We start from the raw sequence: 9,603 nt of genomic DNA, 5'->3' as shown, positions 1-9,603 counted from the left end.
ATGTTCATCATTTCCAGATATAACAATCATGCTGAAAGAGTTACCTGTACTCTCTTACCCACGTTCTGACACTCATCTTCTCTCTCTCTCTCTCTCTCTCTCTCTCTCTCTCTCTCTCTCTCTCTCTCCAAAATTCATCTTAGAAAACAAAATTTTCTCAAAAAAGTTAAAAGGACTTTGGCAGACATGGTCACATAAGATGTTTCATCTGAAATATGAAACCTAATAAATAACATCAAAACTCAGTAGGGGAAAAGATTTGAGTCAGCTATCCTGGAAATTTATACCACATTACCCACAACACCCAGTACTTGGAATGGTGCTTAAGAAGTTGTCATGATTACATAGGAAAAAATAAAAAAGGAAGCCTAACAAATATCCAATTTAAATCTCAAAATCAAATTTGTTGTAATCACCTATTATGTTGTGCTAAGATGTAATTTTCCTTGGTGTTTATAAATAATTTTTTAAAAAGAACATGAAACAAAGGTAATTTTGTCACGCAGTAAAGAATTGCATTTTAGTTCAAAAGCAAGTCTCTGCACGACCATCAGACGGCTTCCTGGAGTGGAATAATTAAGTTTGAGATTGCTGGCGGATACTGAAATGGTATTTTAGTTTATAGCCCTAAAGTCAAGGGACCCATTAAAATGAATTAAGTGAAACTGTGCTGGTTCCTTGTAGGCCAACTACCTGGGTGACATCATCATCATCAAGGTAACACACTTAAATTATATGAAACCACATTTAATAATAGCAAAACTCAGCCTTTCTGACATGCAGGGATAAAACAATACTCAAAGGAAAGGGATTTGACAGAAAACAAGTTGGGGAAGGAAGAACAATTACTTAAAAAGTCACTTGGGAGTCGAAAGAGATGATAAACAGTCATGAGAAAGACACTAAAATCTGATATGATGTGTGATTTAGCTGAATTGGTTTAGATGTCAGGTTCACATTGTGACATGTAGACAGCCTGTCTCCAAAGCTTAGTTTGGGGAACTGGAGAGATAGCTCAGCAGTTAAGAATACTGATGTTCTTTCTGAGGACCCGGGTTCAGTTATCAACACTCACATGGTAGCTCAATATCCCCTATAACTCTACTTCCAGAAGAACCACTGTACCCACCCCCTTCCACCCTTTGCCTATACCTATGGTGATATACACACATCCAGACACATATACACATAAATAAAGGAATAAATAAATGCTCTTTAAAAGTAAATAAAAAGTAAAAGGCAATGTTCTCCTAAGCAGTTGAAGAGACTGTGTGATGTAAGATCTACTATAACAAACTCCAGAGTACAGAGACAGTGTCTAAATTCTTCTAAGAAACCACTCCATTCAAGATAAAATTGAAGCCTCATACTGTGAAGTAGGATATACACACCTGAAGCATTATACATGCATGATTTAACATTTTTAATAGTGAAAATGATAGAAGCCAAAATGTGTCCAATGAAAACTAAACCTTATTAGACTCTGTTCATCTGTTCATCTGTGGCACTGTAAAATAGTTTCTTGCATGAAAAATGAATCAGTTATCAGTAGGCATGACTAAGTACCAGCGGTCTATTTAAGCTGCATTCTTGCAATAATGAATAAGTAGGAACTGAGATCAGAATAAGTCCCTTCCTTCTTTTCCTCTCCTAATGGAAAAGAAATAGAAATAGTCTTCTTGGGGATCTCAGGAAAGCTGAGGCTTGAGGCTTTTCCCCCCCACATTCTTAGGAAATAAATTCAAATATCAACATATCAATCTGGAAACACCATTAAAGTATGGGATACTAGAGTATTAAAAGCATGCATATTTCTCATGATCTTGTTTCATGGGCTTTTGGGTAAATGAATGCATGATTCTCACCTTAATTTCTATCCTGTGGAGACAACTGGGCCCCTGATGCATGTGGATTCTTAGGACATTTCCCTGGTCAATGAACATTCAGAAACACAGGACTAAATCCTCAGCTCTTCTAAAATCTTTACGGTCTGGCCCATGTCATCTTGCTACAAGATGAGCATCTGGTTTGCTAGAACAATCACAGGATCTTTCTCCTGACAAGCTCAAGGACATTGGTCCAGTTCAAACCCAGCAGCAGCTCCAGGCTCAGCCACCAAATCTAACCTCAGAATCTAAGCTCAGAAAATGGTGTTGGTGGGGTGGGGAGCTTTGCCTTCTTATGTTGTAATCAAGCATTACTCCCTGATATTTTGTGACCAAGGATCTACTGAGATCCTAGATGTGTGTCCGTCCTCACTAAGAGTTTGTTGGAAAATAACCCTTACAGGAATGTGGAACCATTGGCCTTGACAACAGCCCACTCCCAAACAGATCTCTTCTAATCCATTACTTAAAACTCTCTCCTGAGCCTACAATCTTGCATATTCTCTGAGAATATAAGACAGCTCAATAACTAAGAGTTTTAATTACTTCCTTCATCAGAGCTCAAGGAATCCCTAGAAAAAGGAGACAGAAATAGTGTAAGAACCAGAAGGGATAAAGGACACCAGGGGAACAAGTTCTTCTGAATCAACTGAGCAAAGCTCATAAGAACTCACAAAGATGGAAGCAACAAACACAGGACCTGCATAGGTTTGTACTAGGTCCTTTGCATATATACTAGAGTTTTCAGTTAGGCTTTCTATGGGACTGCTGAGTATGTGCACAAGTGAGGCTCTGATTCTGTCGCTACCCACGTCCGACCTGCGGAATAAGGCAACAGCAACTGTGTTCTTCTTCAAGCGGTTTATTCAGCTATCCCTGTACAGCACGCTTCCTTTCTCCCCCTTCTCCTCCCCATGCATCCCCTTAAAACCTTTTCCTTGTTCCAATCAGCGATTGCCACGATGTCACTACTAATTGGCCACTCTCAATGAATCGAGGTAAGGTGATCGGGTAACCACACCTCTCAGTGCATACAACTCCATATATGGAGTTGTCTTTTCTCTCAAGCAATGCCTATGCCAAGCGCCACCTTGTAATGGCAAGAGCGGAGCCTCTTTCCACGGCAGTCTCCACCATCAACCAAAGAGCATTCAGGGGAAGGACCTAGGTCCTCTACATATATGTCCAGTTGTGCAGCTTGGTCTTCATCTGGGTGCCCTAACAATTGGAGTGGGGGATGTCTCTGACTCTTGCCTCCTTTTGGATCCCCTTCCCTAGCTGTTTTTATATTTTCTTAATGAGAGACAGAAAGATAGTTGATCTTGAAGGGAGGATGTGGTTGTTTGTATATGCTCTGCCCAGGTTATGGCTGGATCAAAAGGTGTGGCCCTGTTGGAGTAGGTGTGCCACTGTGGGTGTGGATTATAAATTTCTCACTGTAGCTGCCTAGAAGTCAGAATTCCACTAGCAGCCTTCAGATGAAGATGTAGAACTCTCAGCTCTGCTTGCACCGTGCCTGCCTACATGCTGCCATACGCCCACCTTGATGATAATGGGCTGAATCTCTGAACCTGTAAGTCAGCCCCAAATACTTGTCTTTTATAAGACTTACCTTGGTCATGGTATCTGTTCACACTAGTAAAGCCCTAACGAAGACTGAAGGGAAGTGGGGATAAACTAGGAGGAGTAGAAGGGTGAGAAACTGTAATCAGGACAGATGAGTAAAGATCTATTTTCAATAAATGTGAAAAAGAAGGAGTTTGTCACTATTTCTTATGCAACTGTCAACTGCAGGCTCACATTCACTTTGGTAACTGTCCTTATGAACATAGTTTAGGCTAGAAGAAAATCATAAAGAGCCCCATCCTTTCATGCACCCTAGCAGCATCACCATCATGTAACCTATGATGGCAGCCAAGCTTTCGAGGCTTATGATGGCAGCCAAGCTTCCGAGGCTTACTGAAAAAGGCCATCAGCACACAGGAGCTTATGTGTATAGCTATTCCTATAGTGCATAGGAATGCTTTCTAGATGAAACTAAGTGAAAACGGTCTTCATTTAAGAAGAGCCTATAGTGTCTTTGTATTCTAATGATAAAAGTAATGAATTGTTTCCACCAACTGATGGCAGAAAAATGTATTTAGTTCATGCAACATTTAAAGTAGAAGAGAAGTGCAATTTTTTCTTTAGAGTTATATATAATGAGAAAGTGGACATTTCAGGGCATGGCATGATGGAATATCAGATTTTCAAACCTGGCGTAGTAGTTTGAATATGCTTGACACTATTAGGAGGTGTGGCCTTGCTGGAGTAGATGTGGCCTTGCTGGAGGGAGTATCACTTTGGCGGTGGGCTTTGAAGCTCCCCGCAGTGCTCAAGAGTCAGTTTCTCCTGACTGCAGTCAGATAAAGATGCAGAACTCTCAGCTCCTCCACTACCATGCCTGCCTATATGCTACCATGGCCCCTGGTTTTAATGATAATAGGCTGAACCTCTAAACCTGTAAGCTAGCTCCAATTAAATGTTTGTCTTTAAAAGAGTTGCCATAGTCACGGTGCCTTGTCATAGCAATGGGAACCCTAACTAAGAAACCTGGTTATTAAAAAAAAAAAAAAGATACATTTTCCCAGGGGGTGGGGTGAGTTGCATACATGCCATGCCCCTGCACTCACAAGGAGAAAGTATTAGATTATTAGATGCAATGTTTGTTCTTAATACATACCCCAAAGCCCTGAATTCTAGCCAGAGAATGTCACAGGGGCGTGGCACTTCTTTTAAACCAAATTGCTAGCTTAAGGAGCAATTCCCATGGCATATCACACTGCCTTAAACACTAAACAGTACAAACCTTGTAGGAGAAGCCTTATAATGATTAAAGTAAAAAAATAGAAATCATGGGTTATAATCTGGGTTATAATCCTGTTTATATATTGTAACAATATAATATAAACTGGATTTTTAATTTACCAAAGTTAGACTTTATATCAAAAATATATAAAAGTATTCAAAAATAAAAAAAATGTACAAAGAGTAAACATAAAAATAGAGACAAATGATACAAAAAATGTTTCCTTAACATTAACGTTACATGACCAAATTAGTTAACAAAAATAATGAAAAACAAGAACATTTTGTTTTAAAATTGTAATATAACAGAAACAACAGGAGAATGAATCCTTCCCATGGGTCACTGCATCAATGCTGCTCTTGTCGGCTGCTGGCAACATGGGTGCCAAAGGAGCATGGAAATTTCAGTAGAAATTATCATCTTTCAATGACAATGAAAAGGAACTAAAGAAACGAGTAAGTTTAAAAATCCATCCATGGGCAAAAGGGAGAACATAGCTGAATAAGAAAATTAGCTTTCTGCAGCTTTATGTCACCTGTAACCTCTTAGGGAAACTTTTATGACAAATGACAATTATTATGCATAATGAGAATTTTATCTGTTACATATATATATGCATAACTATATAGACACATTTACATACATATGTATGCATGCATACTGTAACATTTGACCTCATTCCACAAAAATATTTGAATATCTCATTAATTTACAGAGTATACTCATTAATTATAAATCCAATTTAAAAAGATAACTTTAAAATTAAATGGAATGCATATTGATACTCTCATGGGCATTGTGCCTGTATAACACATTTAGGAATACAAGGCTTAGACACAGTCCTTCTTTAACTTTTTTAACTGATTTGGGACGGTTAGCCTATGAGTTAAGGAACTATAACAAATTCATGGCTTTGAGTTTATTGTTAGGGTGTTTTCCATATTTTATTTAGAAATAGCTGAGAGGAGTTAACAGACAACAGTCCAGGTTACCTTACATGGATAGTTGGTTTTCAAAACGTCAGAAGTCCATAGAATTGACGTTACAAATATTTCTATATTAATGTTCATTTTGATTAGAGACCTGTCTGCTCCTGACAGCTTCCTGTCGTGGATTCTAAGAAGAAATTGAGCATCCTTGGAGTTACTCCAGTTATGCGGTGACAGCCACTAGGCAAGAATTGCCTCTTTCCATCTACAAACAAATTACTGTCCAGTAAAGGACACACTTGCAGAATAGTCAACTGATTATATCTGCCTAGACAGAGTAATCAGCCCTTAATAATCCTGCATCACTAAGGTCTGTCAGATGATTCTGGGCCAGAAGGCTGAAGATTTGATGCTCCAACGTTCGGTAGTATAGGGGCTTTCCAGGTGTTCAGCGGTCTCTATAAATTGGCTAAGTTTTAGAAGCTATGCTTAGTGCTTCCCATAATTTCAGTTAACTCAGTCATTCTGGATTTCTGATGGGGTTGAAAACTTATAGTCTCATAGCCAATCCTGGCTATTTACTTTGAGAGAAAAGATCTGAGTGGATGATTTTCAGCTGACATTCATTCTAAAGCCAAGAAAAAAGCCAGGTTCAAAACTAAGTGTTTTAGTTAGGAGAGATGACAGAGGTTCTGGTTAATCAACAAAATGATGGACTGAGTATTAGGACTATCTTGTACCTCACTGGTACAATTAGGAATAATTATGCTCTAATTGCATTTTGAGAGAAAAGTTTTATTTTAACAGGAAGGGTGAAGCTAGGTGATGAGAGAGAGAAAGAGAGAGAAGGGGGGGGCATGGAGGCAAATGTTCACGTGTCTCCACCAGTCAAAGATAGTTTATATATCTAGGTTGGGTATTGGGTTACACTTATGATTGAGCATTATCAAACTTATAAAGCCTTTGATTAACATTTAAAAATGTATAAAAGCAAAAAGGAAAAGGGGGCATGGTTTTCTTGGGAAGAGAAATGGGGAAAGGGGATGGAATCTGAAATGTAAATAAAAATATCCAATAAAAAATAAATTAAAAATAATAATAATAAAGAATAAAATGTGAAAAAAGTAAATGGAATATATAATGGTGAAAATACATTGCCAGTTAACATTGAGTTTACTGAGTTTGTTTGAAATTTTAAATCTCAGGGTTTCTGTTGCTGTCAAGAGATACCAAGACCATTGCAATTCTCACCAAAAACAAACAAACAAACAAAAAACCAAAAGACACATTTAATTGGAACTGGCTCACAGTTCAGAGGTTTAATCCATTATCATCATGGAAGGAAGCATGCAGCCACGTGATGATGAAGAAGTAGCTGAGAGTTCTACATACAGATTGTAAGACAGCACAAAAAGAAACTGAGCTACTAGGCCTGGTTTTGAGCCTCTGAGACCTCAAAGCCAACTCTGTAGTGATACACTTTCACCAACAAAGCCACACCCACTACAATCAGGCCACACCTAATAGTGCATGTCCTATGGACCAAACGTTCAAACACATCATTTTATAGAGGCCTTCCTATTACAGCTACCACACATGGGCTATAGTTTCTCTGATTAAATCTTCAATCTCTACTTACATAGTAACTCTTCAAATGAATAGATTTGCTGTTTCATCTCAGGTTTAAGGGTTTTGTTTTTCTAATAAAGATCACTGCCTTTTAATTAATATATTATTTTTTAAATTTACTTTCCTCTCACACAATAAATTTCCACTGCAGCTTCTCTCCCTTTACTTCTCCCAGTCCCATATCTTCCTTCAACAGATGTGCTTCCTCCCAAAATCCCTGCCTCCCTACAAAAAAGAGTGGACCTCCCAAGAGCACCAACCAAACATGACATTTGAAGATACAATAAAACCAGGCAAATCTTAAGGTATATTGACATTTCTAATTGACAATGTGTCCTTTTGCATTTATTTTACTCTATTCGTTGCAGTTTCAGACATAGGCACTATATTTACATCATTTTCACCTTTCCATATATATTTATATAATATACATATGCATATATATATTCTCATATGCCCAGTAGTAGCATCCTTATGCCCATTAGTTGTGGTTCATAAGATCCCTCTTATGATGTGGAATCTCAAATCATTTTAAAAATAGTCCTGTCTGTTCCAGTGTCAATTAGGCATTTAAATGGTTTTCCCCCAATTTTTATATTGAGTTTGAGATGTGAGTCTTATAAAATGTTATGTGGAGTTTCCTTCTTATTGTTGGGACTGGGAGTTGTCCCTTTCAGAGTTTAAAGGGCTTGAGGGACTTGCCATGTTTATCATATGTAGAATGACAAGCCTTTTTCTGAAGGCATCCTTTACGACACTGGGAACAGATGATTTTAGAAGGGCCAGCACCCAAACCCTTAGATGGGCTAGAGTTACATTTGCCCTTCCAGTGTCCCTCCTTTTTAATGTAAAGTATTTTCTTTTTGTTTTAACACCAACTAGTGTTAGGCATGTGAAAAGGAATTTTGTGTTCTAGGTTCATTTTGTTCTATGAACAAAGTCAGAGACTGGTTCCTTCATTTCTGTCGGAGAAGTGAAGAATCCCATCTTTGGATGCAGAAGAGGATAGTGGAGTTATGCCATCATAGCTGGTGAACACCCCCAACCTCAAGGACAAAGGACATTTTGTTGGTTTTGATTTTTCCTGATGTGTTAGATGCATCCGTCCTTATATAAAGCTTCCCATTGAACAAACAGGTAGCTGAACAAGGAGTACTACCAGGATTTTAACCAGTCCTGGAGTATATTAACGGCTACAGGAAGACTCAGGAAAATAGATTTGGTCCAAGGGGCATGAATAGCATCCTCTTTTACTACTTGTCTAAGATCTTTTAATTCATTGGCCTGGTTGGAATAAATCGTTGGGTGGTAGTTTGGAGGCGGGAAGGCAGAAAAAATGGAGCCTTCAAGAGTTTTTTAAGTGTCCTTAGAGGACAAAGCAGGAAGTGCATAAGGCAGACGTGCACAGTAAAGAGAGGTAGGTGTGGGAAGGTCAGAGTTATTTTCTGTCTGATGTATTTGATGGTTCATTCAAGGGCACCGAAGTCTGCCACAGTGCAGTCTTCCCGGCTTTCCTCATCAGAGTCATCACTGGTAGTAATGGATTTGGATATGTCTTTAATTTGTTTTGGGGAGGGGCCCATGAATTGCCAGATGGCCACAGATAGGGAGAAAGGGGTGGGATGTCTAGTCTTATACGTTTCACCTTCTTATGAGATTAGCCACCCGGGTCAAGACCTCAGTGTCATATGAGTCGCGGGAGATCATCGGAGGGGCCAACTGAAGAAACTTCTTCCAGAAGAAAATTTCTGGGAACCCATTCCCCCATAGCCACCCTTCACCCACCCCCCCCAACCCCCCAGCAGTTGGAGGAGGGTTCTCAAATCAAAGGTAAAGAAAGAAGATAGAACCAGCCAACACCCAAGTCCTGGTAGCAAGGCAAGACTCGGATTTTCCTCAGAGAAGATAAATCACCTTCTTCCTCATTCTGGATGGTTGCTGTGGTTGCTGTTTTGGTGACAGATATTGGTCCCCGGCTCTATCAGCCTTTGCTCACTGCTGTAGAGCACCTTGGGAACAGGTCAGTCTGGGATAGTTGTGAGCACAGCAGGTATGAAAGCTCTGTTTCAGAGGACAACTCATTTATTGAAACAGAGAAGTTAGATTACATTGTGTGAAACTGGGAGGGAAGGAAGGAAAAAGAACAGGGGAGGAAGCACCAGGATTAAGCAGAGCCTTCCAGATCAGCCAGATCAGCTGACTGCTGGCCACCTGATTTCTGAGAAGCTAGTTATCTGGCATAAAAACAAAAGCCTAACTAGTTTTATCCTGACATGGTCTTTGTCTCTGTGGAGTTGAGTAGGCCCAAGCT

Source organism: Arvicanthis niloticus, chromosome 7 (genome assembly GCF_011762505.2).
Source record: "Arvicanthis niloticus isolate mArvNil1 chromosome 7, mArvNil1.pat.X, whole genome shotgun sequence".
NCBI lineage: Eukaryota > Metazoa > Chordata > Mammalia > Rodentia > Muridae > Arvicanthis > Arvicanthis niloticus.
The sequence above is the reverse complement of the archived record's forward strand: the minus strand, read 5'-3'. Positions refer to the sequence as shown.